This window comes from Sus scrofa, chromosome 1 (assembly GCF_054392235.1).
Source record: "Sus scrofa isolate SSC_HxYL_T2T_F1_AM1 chromosome 1, Sscrofa_HxYL_maternal_Yorkshire_Landrace_v2.0, whole genome shotgun sequence".
In the NCBI taxonomy this organism is placed as follows: domain Eukaryota; kingdom Metazoa; phylum Chordata; class Mammalia; order Artiodactyla; family Suidae; genus Sus; species Sus scrofa.
Window position 1 is genome coordinate 21968928 of NC_139383.1, and position 23110 is coordinate 21992037.

A 23110-nucleotide genomic window follows, 5' to 3' on the forward strand; every position below is an offset into this window, starting at 1 on the left:
TTGGTTGGTGGCTTAAATGCAACCATGGTGGGAGCATTTATACCCCAAACTGTCAAATGCTATGCATCAGGCTCCCCTTCCCTTCCTCCAGAAAAGCTGATTTTTAAAACCAGTAAACAGTGGTTACAAGCATTTTAAAAAGGGAGAACATATAATAGAAAATATCGGGAGTTCCTGTCATGGCCCAATGGTTAATGAACCAGACTAGGATCCATGAAGATGTGGGTTTGATCCCTGGCCTTGTGCACTGGGTTAAGGATCCGGTGTTGCCGTGAGCTGTGGTGCAGGTCAAAGACGCGGCTCAGATCTGGTGTGGCTGTGGCTGTGGTGCAGGCCGGCAGCTACAGCTCCGATTGGACACCCAGCCTGGAAACTTCCATATGCTGCGGCTGTGGTTCTAAAAAAACAACAAAAAAAATTGTTTTGTGAAACTTCTATTTCACTTAAGTGTGTGTGTGTGTGTGTGTGTGTGTGTGTGTGTGTGTGTGTGTATACACAGGTACATGCACTCTGGCTGGGTCATGATGCAAAGGATTTTTTTTTTTTAATTTACAGTAAAAGTACTTTCAAAGGCACTGATTTAGGAAATAGAACTTGGTGATTGACTGGATTTAGGCAATCAGGGAACTGAGATGAGTTAAGGATTAATCATAGATTCCTGGCTTGATTAACTGGGTGGAGAATGCTTCCATTTCCTGAGATAGGGAATGCTGTGAGGGAGCAGGTTTGAGGAGATGATGAGCTCAGTTTGGACACGTTGCATTTGAGGTCTGTAAGATATCCAAGTGGAGATATCCCGAAGGTAGTTACATGGGTTTGGACTGTAGAGAAAGGACTGATGTGGCAATACAGCTGTTGGGTTCATTGGCAAAAAGATGGTGGTGGAGGCCATCAGAAAAGATTAGAGTACAAGAAGGAAGTAGGAAGGGAACAGGTCTATAGGAGAACCCTGAGAAGAATCAAGATTGAAGGGGTAGTTCAAGGAGGATGAGACTAAAATGGAGACTGAAAAAGGTGGGTTGGAGCCCTGGAAGAAATACAGAAGTGGAGTCTTGAAGCCAATGAACAAGTGGTTCCAAAGTAGGGTAGACATTTAGCAGCACAGGATCTTTGAGAATTGAGAATAATTACAAAACCAACTTTCCACCTACAAAATGAAAGCCAGAAATTTTTTAGATTCCAAGTGGTAGGTGTATCATTCAAATCTACTTTGGACATTGACTGGGTATAACTGATGAACAGCAAGTAAAGAAAAACTGACCCTGTCAAGCTCAGTAACTCTCTTTGGCCACACTGCATCCTGTCACATACACCATGGGTTGTGGTCGTCACTGGAGCTCTTGAGGAGCTTCAGTGAGGAAGAAATATTGTCCCTTTTTTTTTTTTTTTTTTTGTCTTTTTAGGGCTATACCCATGGCATGTGGAAGTTCCCAGGCTAGGGGTCCAATTAGAGCGACAGGTGCCGGCCTACACCTCAGTCACAGCAACACAGGATCTGAGCCACGTCTGCAACCTACACCATAGCTCATGGCAACGCTGGATTCTTATCCCACTGAGCAAGGCCAGGGATTGAACCTGTGTCCTCATGGATATGAGTCAGGTTCATTACTGCTGGCCACCATGGGAACTCCACATCCCTCACTTTTTTGGCTCTGTGACCCTTGTTTATCCTGGATAGACACATGTACCTATATTACCACTGATGACCTTTTAGTTCTTAAGATTAGTTTATTTTAAAAAGGATTTAAAATTGATTTTATTATTAATATTTAGATAAGGAGCTAGGCTATATGATAGCTGGGATATAAGCTCAAATGACACATAGGACACAGACTCATATACAGTGACAGCTAATAGCTAATAACATCCAATTCTTAGTGATAGGCACTGCGGTAAATGTGTTAGAGGAAGGTATTATATTAGTACCATTTGATAGATGAAGAAACTGAGGCCCTGAGAGGGTCAATATGTGGCGAAGCAGAGCTCCCCACCTGAGCAGTTAATTCCTAGCCTGTATGCCAGACTCCTCTAGTGCTCTGAAAACTAGGATATGATAGATGAGAACAGCTTATAATGTGCTCAGAACCAAAACTGATCCAAGTTTGAAGTCATTGCATAACTTTCTTTTTTTCCCCCACTGACTGTAAATGCAACTCATGCTCAGTGTAGAAAATGTGTGAGATAGAGAAATTTTGCAAGATGTAAGATAAATCAGTTTTGGTGAAGTTTTAACACAAGACCAAGTCTCTTATAAAACTCAGAAATCAAATTTTACAACTTTTTCCAAGGGGAGAAAAACCACTGCAGGGATAAAGTAATAAACACTTCCTTCAGAGAAAGCTTTGACTTTCTCCTTAAGAAACAGTCACATCATTTGAGCAGTTAGCCTACTGGAATTTACTCCTCTGCTGGGTAGGCAATGAACATGCGCCCCAAGGTGGGAGGAGATAAGGGATGTGCCTTGGCTTCCTGCCCAGTGGGTTTCTGTGTGTCCTCCAACAGAGGTCTGTGGTACTTCCAACCTGATGATTCTGAGGGACTTTTTCAAGGGCAGTTTTGACTTTTGGCTCAAATGCTGACTGTAGACCTAGCCCTTACTTTAAATCTAACTGTCTCATTTTAGGACCATTCTAAAGGCCCCTTGGACATCTCCTGAGTAATGATTGCATGGAGATTGGTTCTTGCTCCATTTCTGAGGATCTAGAATTCTGAAGTGTTTGGAGTTCATGTACTCATTCACTTGTTCAATAAACATCTCTGAGTCCCTACTGTGTGCCAGGTGGGGCAAGCAGCAGTGGAGGTGCAAAGGTGTGCCCTTGAGGAGGGCAGTGTGGAGGGGTGCTAAGTCTCACACTGAAAAGGCCGTAGGTCCTAGGGAATATGACAAAGGACATCTTTCTAGAACACAATAGGGGCCTGAAAATGGGGCTCAAAAAATTCTCCTTGGCTTGGTTCCTGCCATGGCTCAGAGGTAACAAACCTGACTGGCTAAGGATGTGGGTTCGATCCCTGGCCTCACTCAGTGGGTTAAGGATCCAGCATTGCTGCAAGCTGTGGTATAGGCCGGCAGCTGTAGCTCCGATACGACCCCTAGCCTAGGAACTTCCATATGCCACAGGTGTGGCCCTAAAAAGAAGAAAAGTTCTCCTTGATACTACATATGGTAGTGCTAGAGAATTAGTCCATCAATTCACAGGCAAATACCAAATGGAGGGATCCCATCTGAAGCTGTGTTGAAACATTCTCTAGCTCAGTTATAGAGATAATTTTAGGAGATACAGACATAATTATATAATTCTTCATTGACTGTGGGTTTAATATTCTTTAAGACAATCTTTTAAGGTAATATCATCATTTAAAATTCATCAGAGCATTTTCCATTTTCTCATTGGAGCTAGCCTAAATGTACAGAACCTGGGCTGAATCTATACATGGGTCCAATTTTATGGGTGAAATTACCTGGAGCTCTGTGATAAGAAGGGCCCCAAAGTTGGCTTAATGATCTGCTGTCACCATCTTGAAATTTTTGAACAAGAGGCTTCACATGTTTTTTTTTACTTTTTTTATCTCTACAATATATTTCTTATTTTTGTTTTTTAATGATTTTTATTTTTTAATGATTTTTATTTTTTCCATTATAGCTGGTTTACAGTGTTCTGTCACTTTTCTACTGTACAGCAAAGTGACCCAGTTGCACACATATATATACATTCTTTTTCTCACATTATCCTCCATCATAAGTGACTAGATAGAGTTCCCATTGCTATCCAGCAGGATCTCATTGCTTATCCATTCCAAGGGCAATAGTTTGCCTCTATTAACCCCAGATTCCCAATCCATCCTACTCCCCCACCCCTCCCTTGGAAACCACAAGTCTGTTCTCCAAGTCCATGAGTTTCTTTTCTGTGGAAAGGTTCATTTGTGCCGGAGGCTTCACATTTTTATTTTGCTTAATTATTAATTATTTAAATTATGTAGTGGGTCCTGTCTATGCAGTTGTGTCATCTATACTTCAGATCAATTTCCAGCTCACTCATATGCTAGTTAGGTCCTTTTTGATATTATTTAACTTTTTGAGCCTCAGTTTCCCCTTTGGTAAAGGGGTATAAACAATACTGCCTTCCTTAGAGATGTAGTCATCAGATAATATAAAATTAGCACAGTCAACTTATGATAGACAAAACAGAAACAAAAAAACAAACAAACTTTCCACTGCTTCTATTTATGCAGAAATATATCATATTTTTCTGTACTTCTCACACACAAAGATATTTTCAAGGTTATAAGTCCCTCCACCGATCCCTGGGGAAAGAGCCAAATTGTGTGTACCTCCCAAAATGAATTCCTATAATGAGGTAATGAGAGGATGTGTTTTCTTCCTAATTCTAAATCACAAATATCAGAGTAATTTAGCCACAAAAGCAGGCCAAAAGTCTACTTCAGAATATTTCCCCCCAACCCATGTCCTGACACATGTCTAAACTGGTTTCAAACAACTGGCTTCCTTTGGGACCCATTCTCTTCAGCCTACCTGGTCTTATGGTGATGTTTCCCTGCAGAGAATTCAATTCAAATTTCCCTTAATAAAATTCATAACTGGTTTGGCTTAACTTTAATCATTTGGACCTTCTCAAAGCATACAGGTGCCAAACATCAAGCTGACACACTGAACACCATAGGGAACATGTGTTCTTTCTGGAGGGAGGTGGGCAGTGTGGTTAGGAAGGGATTGTTGTGGCCCAGGCAATCATCAGAATTGGCTGTAGAAACCCATGTGTTTAAACCTCTAGCTCTGGGAGTTCCCATTGTGGCTTAGCGGGTTAAGGACCCAAAGTGGTCTCTGTAGGATGTGGGTTCAATCCCCCGCCTTGTTCAGTGGGTTAAGGATCTGGCATTGCCACAAGCTGTGGTACAGGTCTCGGGTGCAGCTGGGATCTGGTGTTGCTGTGGCATAGGCCTCAGCTCTAGCTCTGACTCTACCCCTAGCCTGGGAACTTCCATATGCTGCAGGTGGGACCATAATAAACTGCTAGCTCTGGAAGGGGAGGGGGAAGCACATCCTAAACCACAACAGAAAATCATAGTTTTATGTACTTTGCAGAAGTGACCTCCAGTGTTTCTCTCGCACATTTCATGCATCTCCCTCGACGAGATTCTTATTTTTAGGATTACAGTGTTTGGGTTATCCCTGCCATGATTACATCTTCTTTGATCCTGTGACCTCTCTGGACCACCAACCTCTCTAATTACTAAACTTCTTTAATGAACAGCAATCTTCCCAGACATTTCTTGAGCTCCTGCTTTGTAGCAGTTCCCAGTGCTGTTTTTTTTTTTTTTTAAATCATGAATGGATGTTGGGCTTTGTCAAATTCTTTTTCTGCATCTATTAATATGACCATACAATTTTTCACTTTAGTCTGTTGATGTGAATTACATTAGTTGATTTTCAAATATTGCCTGGCCGTGCATAACTGGAATAAATTCCACTTGGTCTTGAATAATTCTTTTTATACACTGATGAATTGGATTGATAATATTTTTTTAGATATTTTGCATCTATATTCAAGAGAGGTATGTGTCTACAGGTTTCTTATTATATCTTTCTCTAGTATTGATATTTCTGGCCTCTTTTTCTCTGAAAGTGATTGTGAAGAACTGGTATCATTTCCTTCTTAAACGTTTGGTAGAATTCACTAGTAAAACCATCTGGTCTTAGTGTTATCTATTTTGAAGGTTACTAATAACTGATTCACCTTTTCCTTCTTTTTTTTTTTTTTTTGTCTTTTTGCCATTTCTTGGGCCGCTCCCACGGCATATGGAGGTTCCCAGGCTAGGGGTCGAATCGGAGCTGTAGCTACCAGCCTACGCCAGAGCCACAGCCACACAGGATCCGAGCCGCGTCTGCGACCTACACCACAGTTCACGGCAACGCCGGATCGTTAACCCACTGAGCAAGGGCAGGGATCGAACCCGCAACCTCATGGTTCCTAGTCGGATTCGTTAACCACTGCGCCACGACGGGAACTCCCCTTGGCTAGAACTTAATCAATTTCACTGATCTTTTTAAATAATTAGTACTTGGTTTTATCAATCTGCTGTTTTCGATTTCATTGATTTCTGCTCTATTTTTTATTTTATTATTTTTTATATAATGATTTTTATTTTTTTCATTATAGCTGGTTTACAGTGTTCTATCAATTTTCTACTGAACAGCATGGTGACCCAGTTACACATACATGTACACATTCTTTTTGCTCACATTATCATGCTCCATCATAACTGACTAGACATAGTTCTCAGGGCTACACAGCAGGATCCCATTGCCAATCCATTCCAAAGGCAATAGTCTGCATCTATTAACCTCAAGTTCCCAATCCATCCCACTCCCTCCCCCTCGGCAACCACAAGTCTATTTTCCAAGTCCATGATTTTGTTTTCTGTGGAAAGGTTCATTTGTGCCGGATATTAGATTCCAGATATAAGTGATATCATGTGGTATTTGTCTTTCTTTTTCTGACTGACTTCACTCAGTATGAGAGTCTTTAGTTCTACCCATGTTGCTGCAAATGGCATTATTTTGTTCCTTTTTATGGCTGAGTAGTATTTCATTGTGTATATATACCACATCTTCCTAATCCAGTCATCTGTTAATGGACATTTGGGTTGTTTCCCTGTCTTGGCTATTGTGAATCTGCTCTAATTTTTATTATTTTCTTTCTTCTGCTTGCTTTTGGCTTAAATTGCTCTTGTTTCTCAAGTCTCCTAAAGTGGAAGCTTAGAGTACTGGTTTTAGATCTATTCTTTTTCTAATACATGCATTTAATGTTCTGTATTAACCTCTGAGCACTGCATTCTATGAATCCTACAAATTTTTGATAAGTTGTATTTTCTTTTACTTTCTGTTCAAGATATTTTAAATTTTGGAGTTCCCGGAGTGGCACAGCAGAAACAAATCTGACGAGGAACCATGAGGTTGTGGGTTCGATCCCTGGCCTTGCTCAGTGGGTTAAGGATCTGGCGTTGCTGTGAGCTGTGGTGTAGGTCGCAGACGCATCTTGGATCCCGCATTGCTGTGGCTCTGGTGTAGGCCAGCGGCTGTAGCTCCAATTAGACCCCTAGCCTGGGAACCTCCATATGCCTCTGGTGTGGCCTTAAAAAGATGAAAAAAGACCAAAAAAAAAAAAAAAAAGATATTTTAAATTTCTCTCAACACTTCTTTGACCTGTGTTATTTATTGGCATGTTAATTAATCTCTAAATATTTTTGTATCATCTAGATATCTTTCTGTTATTGATTTGTAGTTTAATTCCATTGTGGATTGTGAACATATTTCATATGATTTCTATTCTTTTAAATTTAAGGTGTGTTTTGTGGCCCAGAATATGATCTATCATTGTGGTCAATTCATTTTTTTTTATTGAGGTGTAACTGATTTACAGTGAGGTGTTAGTTTCTGGTGTACAGCAAAGTGATTCAGATATACACACACACACGTAACTATATATATATAGTTACATATATATAATTTTTCACATTCTTCTCCATTATGGCTTATGACAGGGCATTGACTATAGTTCCCTATACTATAGAGTAGAATTTTATCATCCATTTTATTTATTTATTTGTCTTTTCTAGGCAGCACCAGTGGCATACGGAGGCTCCAGGCCAGGTTTCTTACAGGAGCTGCACTGCCAGTCTGTGTCACAGCCACAGCAACACTGGATCTGAGTCGCATCTGTGACCCACACCACAGCTCACGGCAATGCCGAATCCCCAACCCACTGGGCGAGGCCAGGGATCGAACCTGCAACCTCATGGTTCCTAGGCAGATTTGTTAACCACTGAGCCATTATAGGAACTCCAATTATCTATTTTATTTATTTTTATTTTATTATTATTATTTTTGGAAGTGCCTGCCACATGTAGAAGTTCTCAGATCAGGGACTGAACTCAAGCCATAGCAGTGGCCTGAGCCATAGCAGTGACAATGCTAGGTCCTTAACTGCTAGGCCACCTGGAAATTCCTATTTACAGTAGTTTGTATATACCAATCCAAAACTCCTAATTTATCCCTTCCCCACCCCTTTCCCCCTTTGGTAACCATAAGTTTTTCTATGTCTGTGAGTTTGCTTCTGTTTTGTAGATAAGTTCATTTGGGTCATACTTTAGATTCCTTTAGATAAGTTATATCATATGGTATTTGTCTCTTTCTATCTTCACTTAGTATGAGAATCTCTAAGTCCATCCGTGTTGCTGCAAATGGCATTATCTCATTCTTTTTTATGGCTGAGTAGTATTCCATTGTGTATATAAGCCATTTTAAGTTTATTTTTGTTTGTGAGGTGAGGGTGTGTTCTAACTTCATTGACTTACATGTGGCTATGCCGCTTTCCCAACACCATTTGCTGAAGAGACTGCCTTTTCTCTATTGTATAGTCTTGCCTCCTTTGTCAAAAATTAATTGATCACAGGCATATGTGCTTATTTCTGGTGTCTCTATTTTGTTCCACTGATCCATATCTGTTTTTTTGGTGACAATACATAGTGTTTTGATTACTATATAGTTTGTAGTATTGTCTGAAGTCTGGAAGGGTTATGCCTACATCTTTTTTTTCTTTTTCCTCAGGACTACTTTGGAAATTCTGAGTCTTTTATGGTTCCATATTAATTTTAGGATTATTCTAGTTCTCTGAAAAATGTCCTAGGTATCTTGTTGAATATTCTATGTGAGCATGAGTAGAATGTGTACTTTGCTCTTGTTGAATAGAGTATTCTATATATGTCAATTAGATCAACTTGACAGAAGGTACTGTTCAAGTCAACTACACCCTAATTTTTTGCCTGCTTGATCTATCAATTACTGAAAGAGAATCGTAGTTGATTTGTATGACTCTTACAGTTCTATCAGTTTTTCTCTCACATACTTTGATGTTCTGTTATTAGAATCATACCCATTGAAGATTTTATCTTATTGGAGAATTATTCCCTTTATCATTATATAATGCTTCTCTCTGTGATAATTTTGTTTTTGAAATGTGCTTTTCTGAAATAAATATAGCAACTGCATCTTTATTTTGATTACTAATAACATGTTATATCCTTATCCATTCCTGTACTCTTAGCCTATCAATGTCTTTAAAGTGGGTTGCTTGTAGGCAACACATATTTGGGTATTGTTTTTATCTTTGTGACAATCTTTGTCTCAATTTTATTTAGACCATTCGCATTTAAAGTGAATATCCGTATAGTTGAATTAATAACAGACTTGTTTATATTTTTTAGTCATTGTACTGATTTTTTGTTTCTTTTGTTTCCTTTTTTTTGTTTTGCTTTTTAGGGCTGCACCCACGGCATATGGAGGTTCCCAGGCTAAGGGTCAAATTGGAGCCGTAGCTGCTGGCAACATCAGATCCAGGCTGCATCTGTGACCTATACCACAGCTCATGGCAATGCTGGATCCTTAACCCACTGAACAAGGCCAGGGATTGAACCTGTGTCCTCATGGATGCTAGTCAGATTTGTTAACCACTGAGCCACTATGGGAACTCCTGTTTCTTTTTTTCTTCTTCTTTTCCATTTTCTTTGGTTGTAATTAAATATTTTATATGCTTTCATTTTCTCTTCTCTCTTAGAGTATAAATCATAGATATTTTTGCAAAATTTTTTAGTGTTTCCCTAAAGTTGCCATACATGTTCAGAACTAATACAAATCCACTTTCAAATATTTATTTATAGGTAGTGAAAATACCTAATAAGAGGGTATTCTCATTTCTTCCTTTCCATCCCTTATAAATTCATTGCCATTGATTTGACTTATCTACATGCTGTAATCCAACACTCTGTTACTATTATAACGTTGAACACTTCTCCAATAGATCATTTAAGAACAAGAGAAATAAAATATTGTATTTCTTCTTTACTTACTCTTTTTTTCTTTGTTCTTCCTTTATGTAGATCCAAATTTGACCTTTATCATTTTCATTCTCCCTGAAGAATATCTTTTAACATTTCTTCTAGGATAGGTTTGTAGGCAATCAACTCCTTCAGTTTTTGTTTGTCTGAGAAAATATTTTTTCCTTTACGTGTGAATGGTAATTTTGCTGAATACAGAATGTAGTTTGTTGGATTTTTTTTCTTTCAACACTTTAAATATTTTACTTCACTCTCCTCCTGCTTGAAGTGGTTTCTGATGTGAAGTATGCTATAAATCCTGTCTTCATTCTTCTATAAGTAAAATGTGTTCCCTCACTCCCCCACACTCCAGCTTCTTCTTCTGGTATTCCAATTTTGTGTATGGCAAAACTTTTGAAATTGCTTCACAGTTCCTGAATACTGTTTCATCTTTTCATTCTTTTTTCTTTTGCATTTCAGTCTGAGAAGTTTTTACTGATACACTTTCAAGCTCATTGATTCTGTCCTTGTCTATGTCCAGTCTACTGTCATCAAAGGCATTCTTCATTTCCATTACAGAGCTTTTCTAGCATTTCCTTTTGATAATGTCTTAGAGCTCCCAACTTTCTGCATCTAAGACTCCCGTTTTTACATGTCTCTACTTTTATCATGAGAGCCCTTAACATGTTAATCATGGTTATTTAAAATTCCTTATTGGATAATTCCAAAATCTGTGCCATTCTTGTTCTGGTGCTTGCTTTGTCTCTTCAAACTCTTATTTTTTCTTTATTTTATTATGCTTTGGTATTTTTGTTGAAAGTCAGACATGATGTTTATCATACTAGAAACTGAAGTAACCAGAACTTTAGTATGTTAGCCTGACTAGGACTTGGGCTGTGTTTAATGTTTGCTCTAGCCACAGGTGCCATAGGCTTCAATTTCCTTTACTTTCCTTGTTTTTCCACTCCCTTCTCATTTTCCTTAAGTTTCCCTAAGAGCTCCCTCTTAAATAGAATCTGTGCCTCTCAGTTGTAATCCACTATCATACTGGATTGTTGATGTGGTGGTAGGTGTGGTGGAGATGAAGATGTATTCTATAATCATATGGTTAAATCTCAGTCTTTTAGTGGGCCCGTGTCCCTGGGTTATGATATAGGAAAGCTAGAGGGGGCTTGCATTGACTAACTGCCTTTTCTCCAGGTCTGTAAGGCCTTGGTAAAATCTTTTCCCATTCCAAGAAGGGCTTTGTCATTGAGAATGCACTGGATATATTTCAGAATGGTTATTCTTTCACTCCCCTTGCCAGAAACACAAGAGTTTTTCTTGGCTCTTCACTATTAGTTTCATTTATCTTTGGATCTCTATCAGCTAGCACAGCCAATACATGGTGAGTACTGTTTATATTTGTAGTACAAATAAATCAGCGAATGGAGGTAAGTCTCTAAAGAAGATGGTTCAGAATAAAAACTAGAGAGTATTTCCACCTCAACACTGGTGACTGCATTCAAAATAAAAGGCAACTTAAAATTAACATTCATTAAAAATAGGCAAAAATGTTGATTTTTTTCTAATTTATAAAATGAGAAAACAGTGGTGCTTTGTACACTCCAGAACAATTGAAGGCCTTCCTTCTTCCAAAACAGTGGTCTGGTTCACTGATGGGCTTCTGGAAGCAGTGCAGGATTGCATCAGGCCGGCACTTCCCCTAGCCTGGCTTGGAGGACCTGCTTCCACCCCTTCCCATAGTCCTCCACTGCATTTCCTCTTCTTGATCAGTAAGTCACCCCAGTTTCTCATCCTGCTGACCTCGAACTGATCTAATTCTTAGCTGCCCCTCGGGAAAGCCCACATCCCCCCCATCATTTACCCCACCTGCAGGGTAAATGGATACCTCTCAATAGCTTCAACCTTCAACCCTTCATTCAGCTTAAATTTCTTCCACCTCAACCTTGGGTCCTTTCCATTTCTTAGTCTAATCAGCCAAATTCTTATCTAATTCCCTAATAATTCCCACTGTCCATCTCACTAAAGTTTTCTTTTATAACTACTTTAAAATATATTTACTATATGGCAAAAATGTACATATCTTCACGTATGTTACACCTATTTAGGCCAGAACTACAAGGGAAAGCCCTACAGTGCCCTGTGGAGATTTCATGAATTAAAGTAGCTAAACCTGAAGCACTAAAGTCCTACCAGCTCATAAACATTTTCAGATCTCCTAGCCTCTGGGAAGGAGATAGTAAATTAAATTGAGTTACAGTTTTTACTCTCTCTTGAGTAAGTGGCAGAAGTGATGTTGCGGCATGATTGAATAGAGGAACGATATTAAGCCTTAGTAAATTCTTCTATCTGAATGACTGAGTACCAGTTGACTTATCTGGTGATCTGTGTTAGAATAAGCCAGGATATACAGCAAAAACTGACACAACACTAGAAATCAACTACTTTAATAAAAAACAAACAAACAGGCTGCATCATAAAGCGCCTATGTGCAGCCATAAGCTCAAATAATTGATTCACAACCAAAGGGAGTGGCAGGTGCCAGTTGCACTAATTTTTAGACAACAAAGACAATGGTAAATCCAGGTGTTGAGTCACTAGGAAAGATATACACCTAAAAGAATGCAAAAAAAATATCCAAAAGCTGTTTTTCCTCCATGTTACCTTTTATATGTTAAAAAGTCGATGTTTTTCTTCCCTAGTTTCACATTGCACTCTTACTAGGTACAGTCACAAACCTGTCTTTTCTAAGATTCAGCACTATCCTATTCGTCATTTAGCTCTATTTGTTTCTAGAGCAATGATATGAGACCACTGAGGGTCATTACTAGGACATAATATAATAAGACCAAGGGGACACTAGTCCGCTGTAGTGGACAGCTGCTTAAAAGAAAAACTGAGTAGAGAGCATGTCCTCCTTTCCTGTCACACCCAAAGCCCAGCTTCCAGACTCTACTGGCATTATCAATATTTTATTTCTTGTCTTTAAGCAGTGACAGGGTGAGTATTTGGATACTATGTTACAAATGGGAATAACAAAAGAAGGACTGCTACCATGGAAACCTACCTGATGGCCTTTGTGGTGAGCTCCTTGCTACTTGAATACAAGCAAACTCCACACAATAAAGAGCCGATCAACATTAGGCATAAAGCTTTTATGCAAGAGCACTGATTATTAACTTTAATGAATGCCTTGAACATTGCAATCTGAGGCAGCATTATTCTTGTCCAACCTCATTATTAGATAAGCATGGGGGAACCTGCATTAAGATATACTTTGGATTGCAAAGCAAGAGTCCGTTTAAGGCCATCTCCCACTCCTTTTCTCTTGTAAAAACAAGCTACACCATTAGTTTAAAGATGCATGCACTTAGAAATAAACTATTAAAAGCAAACTAAGTAGCTGGAGTGTTGCCAACTACATTTTAATACATCAAACTGATTTAATTTGTATGTGTCAGATATTGCTTCCTCTACACAGTGCCTTCCTCAAAGGAAAATTAATTCAAAGGCTTGGAGCATACAATGTTTTAAATGTAGCTGTATTTTATAGGCAAGAGTATTTTAAAGAATGGTTTATCTGGTTAAGTTCAGGGACTATCCCTATTATCACAATATGCCAGTAAAATTTCTGATTTTCCATAATTTAATATTTTGGGGGAATATATATACATGGGCAAATTTTTCATTGAGTTAACAAAAAGGAATAAAAAGTTGAGTTAACAAAGTTGATGGTAATAAGGGGGCATACCACTAGTAGTTTTCTTTCTTTTGAAAAAGCACTTTCACCTTCTCCAATGTCAATTAAGAGTTTACCTCTCTAATGCCAGATTACATTTGAAATCCTGGCTAGTGTCCTATTCTTCCCTCCCTGTGTCCACCTGGGTGAATAGCCTCTTGCCACTTTTAAGTTATGTTCTAGAAACCTTCATTCAAGAATGGAATATCAGGAGTTCCCGTCGTGGCTCAGTGGTTAACGAATCCAACTAAGAACCTTGAGGTTGCGGGTTTGATCCCTGGCCTTCCTCAGTGGGTTAAGGATCCAGTGTTGCCGTGAGCTGTGGTGTAGGTCGCAGATGCGGCTTGGATCCGTGAGCTGTGGCTGTGGCTGTGGCTGTGGCATAGGTCAGCAGCTACAGCTCCAATTCGACCCCTAGCCTGGGAACCTCCATATGCCGTGGGAGTGGCCCTAGAAAAGGCAAAAAGACAAACAAAAACAAAAACAAGAATGGAATATCAAATGTGAATAAAGAAAGAAAATGGGGAGTTCCCGTCTTGGCGCAGTGGTTAACGAATCCGACTAGGAACCATGAGGTTGCGGGTTCGGTCCCTGCCCTTGCTCAGTGGGTTAATGATCCGGCGTTGCCGTGAGCTGTGGTGTAGGTTGCAGACGCGGCTCGGATCCCGCTTTGCTGTGCCTCTGGCGTAGGCCGGTGGCTACAGCTCCGATTCAACCCCTAGCCTGGGAACCTCCGTATGCCGCAGGAGCTGCCCAAGAAATAGCAACAACAACAACAAAAAGACAAAAGACAAAAGACAAAAAAAAAAAAAAAAAGAAAGAAAGAAAATGGGAAAACTGACGAGCTAATATTTTTCAAAATTTTATTTTCAACTTTGATAGAAACTTATTCAGAAATACAAATAAATGTGTTTTGACGAACATTAATCACTCTAGTTCTCACTTATTAAGGGTGTGAAGGTTTATCTCTGAGGAATTGCACCCACCAGTATGTTGGGAAGACAGCTACACTACGACCCTGTCTTAGTTCTTAGCATCTTTGACCCTCATGGATTTATGGTTTTAAAACTATGCATCATAAAGGAGATAAGATGGTGGAGTAGAAGGACTTAAGCTCACCTCCTTTCGTGAAAACAATAAAATCACAATTAACTGCCAAAAAACTATTGACAAAAAAGACTGGAAACTATCTAAAAAGATACTCCACAGCCAAAGACAAAGAGAAAGCCACAAGGAGATGGCAGGAGGACTGCTTTCACAATCTAAGTAAATTCCATACCTGCCGGACGAGTGAGCCACAAACTAGAAAACAATTATACTGTAGAGATTCTCCCACAGGAGGGACAGTTCTGAACCCCATGGCAGGTTCCCCAGCCTGGGGACCTGGAACTGGGAGGAGGAGCCCCTAGAGCATCTGGCTTTGAAGGCCAGTGGGGCTTGAGTGCAGGAGCTCTACAAGTCTGGAGGAAACACAGACTCCACACTGGGAAGGTGTACACAAGGTTTCACATACACTGGGACCCAGGGCAAAGTACAAACTTCATAGGAACCTGGCCAGACCTAGCTGTGGGTCTTGGAAGGTCTCCTTGGGAGGCAAGGGTTGGCTGTGGCTCACTTTGGGGAAGGACACTGGAGGCAGAGGCTCCAGGGAATAATCCTTGGCGTGAGCTCCCCTAGATGTGGCCATTTTGGAAACAAGACCTGGTCCCACCCAAGAGCCTGCAGGCTCCAGTGCTGGGACGCCTCAGGCCAAATAACAAACAAGGGTGGGAAAACTGTCCCACCCATTAGCAGACGGGCTGTCTAAAAGTCCTCCTGGGTACACAGCCAGCTCTAAACACACCCCTCCAAGTGGCCCTGCCCACTAGAGGGACAAGACTCAGCTCCACCCATCAGCGGGCAGGCACCAGTCCTTCCCACCAGGAAGTTTGTGCAAGCCCCTAGATCAACTTTACCCACCAGGTGGCAGACACCAGAAGCAAGAGGGGTTATAACCCTGAAGGCTGTGAAAGGGAACCACAAATACAGCAAGTTAGACAAAATAAAAAGGCAGATAAATGTGTTCCAGATGAAGGAAGTGAAAGTATGCATCATTCATTCATTCACTTATTCCTTCAAAATTTACTGAACTCTGATTACATACCAGCATTGTCTCTGGCAGTGGGGCTACATGGAGAACATCCTAGTAGCTGCTGCCTACAAGCCCAGCACCTGTGCAGGGATGAGCTTTTAGAGCAGTGCTGTGAGTGCTTTCATGGGCGACTGAAGGATGCCACGGGAGGACTTGAAAGGGGCATCTAACACCAACTGAGAGTGTCAGGGATGGTTTTCTGGAGGACATGGCATCTAATCTGAGACTCAAAGGCAGACTGCATGTGGAAGTGAGGCCTGGGAGAAAAGGACCCCCACAAAGCAAATACTACAAATGCGAGTTGAGAGAGACCAAGGGGAAGTCCACGGAACAAGGTTTGTCAAACTGGCATGTGGTGTTCTAGAGTCAAGGAGAGCTCACTCTTAAAGGTTTTGTAAGCCATAAAAATCACATGTCCACACAGTATTATTTTGTAGTCTCAGATTGAAACAGGCCTATTCCATGGCCTGAAATCCTTCTGCTTCCCTGTTATCCCTTTCTCCCTTCAACTATGTGGATGTTTTATATCTTCACATGTCCCTCTTCAGCCAAAAAAGTGGAGACAATCCAAAAATGTCCATCAATTGATAAATGAATAGATGAACTCCACATATGTATACAATGAAATATTATTTGGCCATAAAAATGGCTAAAGTATGAACACATGGCACAACATGGATGAACCTTGGTCCCACTATAAGTGAAAGAAGCCAGAAAAAAGACCACATATTGTATGACTCCATTTATAATGAAATGTCCAGAATAGGCAAATACCTATAGACAGAAAGTAGATCAGTCATTACCAGGGGCTGGGCGGAGAGGGGATGGGAGAGTGATTGTTTAAATAGTACAGAGATGCTTGCGGGAGATGGTTAAAATATTCTGTAATTAGATAATATAATGTTTGCACAACTTTGTGAATATTCCAAAACCCAGAGGATTGTATACTTTAAGAGGGTGAATCCTGTGGTATGCAAATTATATCTCTATTAAAAAATGATAAGGTAAAGGTATAGATGAGACAAGTTTGGCAATATATTGGTAACTGTTGAAACTATGTGATGGATAATAGAGGTATATTATATTCCTTCTTAGAAAAACAAAACAGAAAACCCCTTCCATGTCACCTGCCTTCCTCTTGCATTCAGATAATTTCACATCACAAAGAAAACAGAAACCAAGAGATAACCTAGCTTGGGCTCACCAAACCTTAACATTTGCTTATAGCCTTTCTTCATGCACTCATTGCTGAATTTCACAAACGCTTGGAGCCAAACATTCTGCCAGGAGGTGGGGAACATGGAAATGAATAGAAGAGGCCTAGCTTCCACCCTCAGGATATCATCATGCAGAAGGAAAACCAGACATTTAAGAAGTAATTCCAAATAAGCAAGAAGCAGGAAGAAAGTAGCACAGACCTAAACTAGATGGGGAATCCTGGAAGTTTTCTTGGAAAAAGTGATGTTTAATGTAAAATTCCAAAGGTCAGTGGTTCACCTATCAGTGGGTTAAGGGTTGGGTTGGAAACTGAGTGACAATTGAGGGAAGAACATGGGTGAATGTCTTGAGGCAAGAAAGACATGGTGGCTCTAAGGGATGGAAAGCAGTTGAGTGTGGCTGGAGGATAGAGGCTGAGTGGACAAGAATGGGAGGGGAGGTAGCACAGGTAGGCAGGGGTGAGGTCATCCAGAACCTTTGGGCTCACTAAAGAATTTCAGCAATGAAAAGCTCTCCAGATGCTGACACTGCTTCACGGCCAGTTCTCCATCTATGTGTGCAGCAAGTGAAAGTAACAGAATCTAGAAACCACTGTTCTTTTGCTCAATGAGGCCTCAGACAGAAGAAAAAAGGTCTCTTGTGGGATAACAACTACTGTGCCTGTCTGCCTTCCAATATTTATTGCCCAAGATAACAGGATGCCGTGGTAGGTATGGGGCAGAAGGAGAATCATACAGATGATGAACTCAGAACGAGAGAGAGAGAGAGAGAGAGAGAGAGATCACCAGATAATGTCATTGAACATGGCTCTATTCCTACTGGGTGAGATGGGAATCTGGCATTACATCCCTGCAGTGATTTCTGTTGCTCCTGAGAAACACCATGTTCTCCTTAATGATGCTCCGTTGAACTTCAGGACTACTTGTCACAAGTCCTGTTTGACCCCTTCAGTACACACCTTGTATGCTGCTTTTCTGGCTGTAGCCTTTGGTCCTACACTGCTGGGTGTACAGACTTGGGCAATGCTGTCACCCATATAATGCCCATCTATGAGGGTTACGCATGCTCCATGTTATCTTACTTCTGGACCCAGCTAGCTCAGATTTGGGAGAATATGTCTCAAGATTGTAAGAAAACGATGTTACAGCTTCATTATTACAGCAGAAACTGTACATGACATCAAGAAGAGGTGCCACCCTATCCTGGATGTCAAACAGGAGCTACTGCTGCCTACTGTCCTCGCCGGAGAAGAGAGCTGAGCTCCCTGGCATCAGTTAAGGCTCCCTAGCAGTGAGAAGAGGTTTAAATCTGGGAGTTCTTTCCAGCCATTCGTCTTAGGCATGGAATCCTGGCATTCACGAGAACGCTTCCAGTTCAAACTTAAGATGTGGTGCTGCTATTGGAAAGGACCTATATGTCAACACAATGTGCAAAAAGTGGTTTGGAGGTATCACCAAGTATCCTGGTATTACTGACTTTAGGACAGAAACAGATGTCACAGCCGTGGAACCAACCACCATGAAAATTAAGATGATTACGCCTTTGAGTGCAAATATGGTGTCCAGCCATTCCAGCTGATGTGGATTAGCAAGTAGGATTCTGATGAGTTTGGCTTGTCCATTGGCCACTGCAAATACTTTTAAGTGGACACTGGCTTTCTGTATGAGTTAGATTACAAGTTTGCCCCAGCAGAGGTTTACATCTTATGTTAGACTCATCTACCTGCATATGGCTTTTTAAAATAGACACCTGTCCTTGTCTGTTAGGCAGGCAAATAGCACCATTTCACACTGTATTCAAGTCAACTATTTCTTGATAACATATTTTCTGAAATTCTGTACCTATGTTTGGTTTAAAGTTTAGTAAATTCAGTTTGGCATTTCGTGTGACCACGGGAGGCTGAGGGTAATGTGTCTATGGAAGGGACTTGGCCTGATGTAATGGCTTTTCTGTGCCTGACAAGTTCTCGTGAGTTGCTCACCCCTCTGGGGCCTGATCAGATCTGAACAGAGTACTAATGAGAATTCCTGGATCTTTCTAGAGGCTGGCCAGAACTTATGAATGAACTGTAACTTCTTTCTTGTAGTCTTCCAGCGCAGTAGCTAAACCCAACCCTTCAGACTCCATTTTCTTTCTTCTCCAGTGTTTTCCCCGCAGAATATCACGGGGCTAAATTACTCACTATAGTTGCAAAATGATTTGTATTTGTACCTGCAAATTTATGCATTGCCTTGATTTATGTAAGGCTTTCATACGTAATTCTCAGCTTTTAAGGATGACTTACACATCTTGTTTTTCTACTGTCAGGTGAGAATATCACAGCCCAAGGATACGTCATGGTATAAGGAAAAATAAAAGTGCTACCAAAAAAGAAAAAAAAAAAAAGCAAACCTTCCAAAACTGGAATAAAAACAAACTCCTGAAGAGTTTTAAGTAGAAGCATTAACATGATTGGATTTGCATTTTAAAATAATCTCTGGCCAGGAAGTAGAAAGTGGATGGAAAGCAGCATAAGAAAGCTTGCCCAGAGGGTTTGAGTGTTTGGGACTGAGCAGAAGAATGGGGCCTGCCAAGGAGGTGGCCAGGGAGCACCACGGATGGCTGGGCATCACAGAAAATGGGCAAATCCATCAACCAACCAAAAAAACCAGTTCAAAGAAGGATGCTGTGGAGAGGTAAAATAAAAACAGTTTTGGTAGGAAGAGTGGAGGTAGTGATTGGAGTGGGGAAAATCCAGATGATTCCAGGTGCACTGAACCTCTTTGACCACATGACTATGATTTGCTCTTTCTTGCCTCTAGGCTATCACCTTTCTCTGCCTGGGACACGCTTACCTGGGGCCATCATATGGCCAGCTCTGCTTCACCCTCAAGGGCCAGTTTACATGTCACCTCCTCAGGGCAGCCTGCCATGACCTTGTAATTTGGGGATAAGGAATGCTCCTCGGGACACTGAGAGCCTCTTGTATTTCTTCTATGATAAATAGCTCTTATGCACTGTAGGGTAATTGCTTTTAAATTTCCCTTTATCTGTCAAGAGACAGTAAGCTCCTGACATCAGAGCCAAAGCTTTATACTTTATTGACCTCCTGTGCCTAGCACCATGCCTGATACACAGGAGGGACTCCATGAATACTTGTTTGAGAGAATTAAGGAGCTTCATCCTGTGTCCACATGGACCTGGTTCTTTCAGAATGTGGGAGAATGAAAATATGATAATGATAACCAAACTAGTTCTAGTTCCTTCTCTTACTTTGGAAATTATTGGGGAAATGAGTCTACTTAAATGTCTAAAGTCAAAGTTTTGCAAGGCTATCTTAGACCAAGTTTCTGTTGCCATTTTTATTCTATCTCACATTAAAGGTCTTTTTAGCTGTAAAATTTTGATTCTTGAGGTATAAGCTCAACTGTGGTGCAGATAGCTCCTGCTCTGAATTGTTTATTTTCAGTCAGTTTTTATTCTGTGTCTCCTGGGAGCCCAGCACTGCTGGGTGCTGTGGGAAACAGAATCCTGGGAACACGCTTCCTCCCAGTGACCACAGGCTGCAGAAACCATCTGCTGAAGGTGGGATGGGCAGGATTAGGGTCCCTGGTGAGGCGGGTCATGTTTTCCCACCCATGCAGCCAACAGAGAATATGTTCTGAGCCTTCAAAGTACTATCTTGTACTTAAAGATATCGAGAAGGCTCCCCTCAGGGAAATGAAGAGGCTACACTTGGGCTAAAAAAAAATGGATGTTTTCTCTACTTGAAATTTTTTTTTTTTTTTGGTCTTTTTTGGGCCGCACCCGCAGCAATATGGAGGTTCCCAGGCTAGGGGTCAAATGGTAGCTACAGTTGCTGGCCTATGCCACAGCCACAGCCAACACCAGATCTGAGCCGAGTCTGCGACCTACACCACAGCTCATGGCAATGCTGAATCCTCACCCACTGAGTGACAGGAATCGAACCTGAGAGTCCTCATGGACACTAGTCAGGTTCGTTACCACTGAGCCACAATGGCAACTTCTACTCGAAATTTTTTTATTGTTTGAACTGGGTCATCTCCCTTACAGGATGTCACTCTGGCAAGGAGCACAGTCTGTGAGGTCCCACCTACAAGTCTATCAGCTTCAGTTGGCAATTTGAAGGATCAGGCAGGTGGGAGAAGAGACAATAAAGCTGAAATTCAATGTCAGAAAAATAGATGGAGTATTGTAAACACCTTACATGGTTATTATTGAGCTAAGTGTAAGATAGGTGTAAATTTTATTATATGTATATAATTAAAAATAAAAAATGTCCTTACTTTGCTTGTATTTAAACTCACATCCCATCACAATTTCTCTTATTAAGCACTCTATCTTAAGAATGTTTTCTCTGACAATTTGATTGATGTGATATTTAACGAGAAGAGGTATGTGCTAACCCTCAGAAAATCAGAGAATGAGGAAGCTCTTTAAGATTATTTCAACTGCTCATCTTTTTCTTGCTCTAGATAGTGAGGGGAGAACTGGGTGGCAGACTTTGAAAATAAATCAATCAAATAACCACATAACTCCAACTGTTTTTTAATGTCCCAGATGGAAATGAGCAGATGACTACAGCAGTGCACCACAGAGAGGCTGACCCATGTCTCGGGAATCAGAGACGGCCTCCCTGGGAAAGAGAGATTGAAGCTAATACCTGAAGGCTGAGTAGGATTTGGCGCTAATAATTGTGGGAGACGGGTCTGCAGGAGACGCAGGGCTGAATGATGGCAGGGGCGGGGGGAGGTGAGAGCTTTAAAGTTGGTAGGAATGCATTGCTCTTGACAATCAGTGAGGTCACTGCTAATAAGCAATGGGGTTGCTTGAGTGCCTCAATAAGCAATGCGGTTGCTTGAGTGCCTCATGTGCTCGTTAATCTATTATCTATAACAGGAGATAATGTGCAGGCATTACCTTCCATTTTATTTATTTATTTTTGACCACACCTGGGGCGTGCTGAAGTTTCTGGACCAGGGAATGAACCCATGCCACAGCAGCAACCTGAGTCACAGCAATGACAACACCAGATCTTTAACCCACTGAACCACCAGGGAACTCCCTTTTTTTCCCCCTCCCATTTTAAAGGTGGCAAAAATGAGGCTAAGAGAGGCAAAGCCTGTAAAAGAAGGGATCTGAACAAGAGCTGTCTGATTTCAAGGATCTGGACCTCAGCACCCAGAGCAGCATAACAGGTCAATGAGCAAAGAAACATGCACACAGCAGCTGGGTTCAGGCCCCTTAAGGACTGGGTATTTTTAGAATAAACGCAGAAGAACAAGGGCATTGCACTGAGTGCCGATCATGTAGCAGTCATTTTTCTGATTCTTATAGCAAACCTGCCTAAGTACCATCACTTTCCTTTTTTTTTTTTTTTTTTCTCCAGATGGGGAAACTGAGATCCTAGGTGATTAAGGGATTCGCGCAAGTGTATTGATTGTCTTTTTTTTTTTCCTTTTCTCTTCATAGCTGCACCTGTGCCATGTGGATGTTCCCAGGCTAAGGACTAAATTGGAGCTGCAGCTGCCAGCCTACACCACAGCCACAGCAACATCAGATGTGAGCTCCATCTGAGACCTGTGTTGCAACTTAAGGCAGTGCCAGATCCTTAACCCACTGAGCAAGGCCAGGGATCGAACCCACATCCTCACAGACACTAGGTCAGGTTCTTAACTCACTGAACCACAATAGGAACTCCTTTTAAAATTTTGTTTTCCTAATTGATCATCTATTGTTGCTATAACACATTGCCACAAACTGTGGCTTAAAAGAACATGAATTCATCTTAGAATTCTATAGGCTAGAAATCCAATACAAGGGATTTCTTTTGTGGCTCAGGGGGTTAAGAACCAGACATAGTGTCTGTGAGGATGTGGGTTCAACCCCTAGCCTTGCTCAGTGGGTTAAGGATCTGGAGTTGCCTTAAGCTGCAGCGTAGGTCAAAGATGCAGCTCAGATCTGGTGTGGCAGTGGCTGTGGCTCGGATTTGACCGCTAGCCTGTGAACATCCACATGTAGTAGGTGCAGTCCTAAAAAAAAAAAAAAAAAAGAAGAAGAAAGAAAAGTCTAACGCAGGTCTCATGAGGCTGCTGATATCAGGATGCAGGATGTTAGGGCTGCATTCC

At 41.0% G+C, this 23110-nt stretch overlaps 1 protein-coding gene and 2 long non-coding RNA genes across 8 annotated transcripts in view; 1 reads left to right on the top strand and 2 right to left on the bottom strand.

Moving 5' to 3' along the window:
• Nucleotides 1–23110, top strand: part of LOC110256604 (uncharacterized) — a 138558-nt gene that overhangs the window by 98504 nt on the left and 16944 nt on the right. The window lies entirely within an intron of this gene.
• The window catches only part of AIG1 (androgen induced 1), a 252199-nt gene that overhangs the window by 17493 nt on the left and 211596 nt on the right, over nucleotides 1–23110 (bottom strand). The window lies entirely within an intron of this gene.
• Nucleotides 12326–19142, bottom strand: LOC146405973 (uncharacterized). The gene is made up of 2 exons (XR_014845307.1): nucleotides 14472–19142; nucleotides 12326–14364 (listed from the first exon to the last, which is right to left on the bottom strand). It is a non-coding gene; the product is annotated as an uncharacterized LOC146405973 (long non-coding RNA).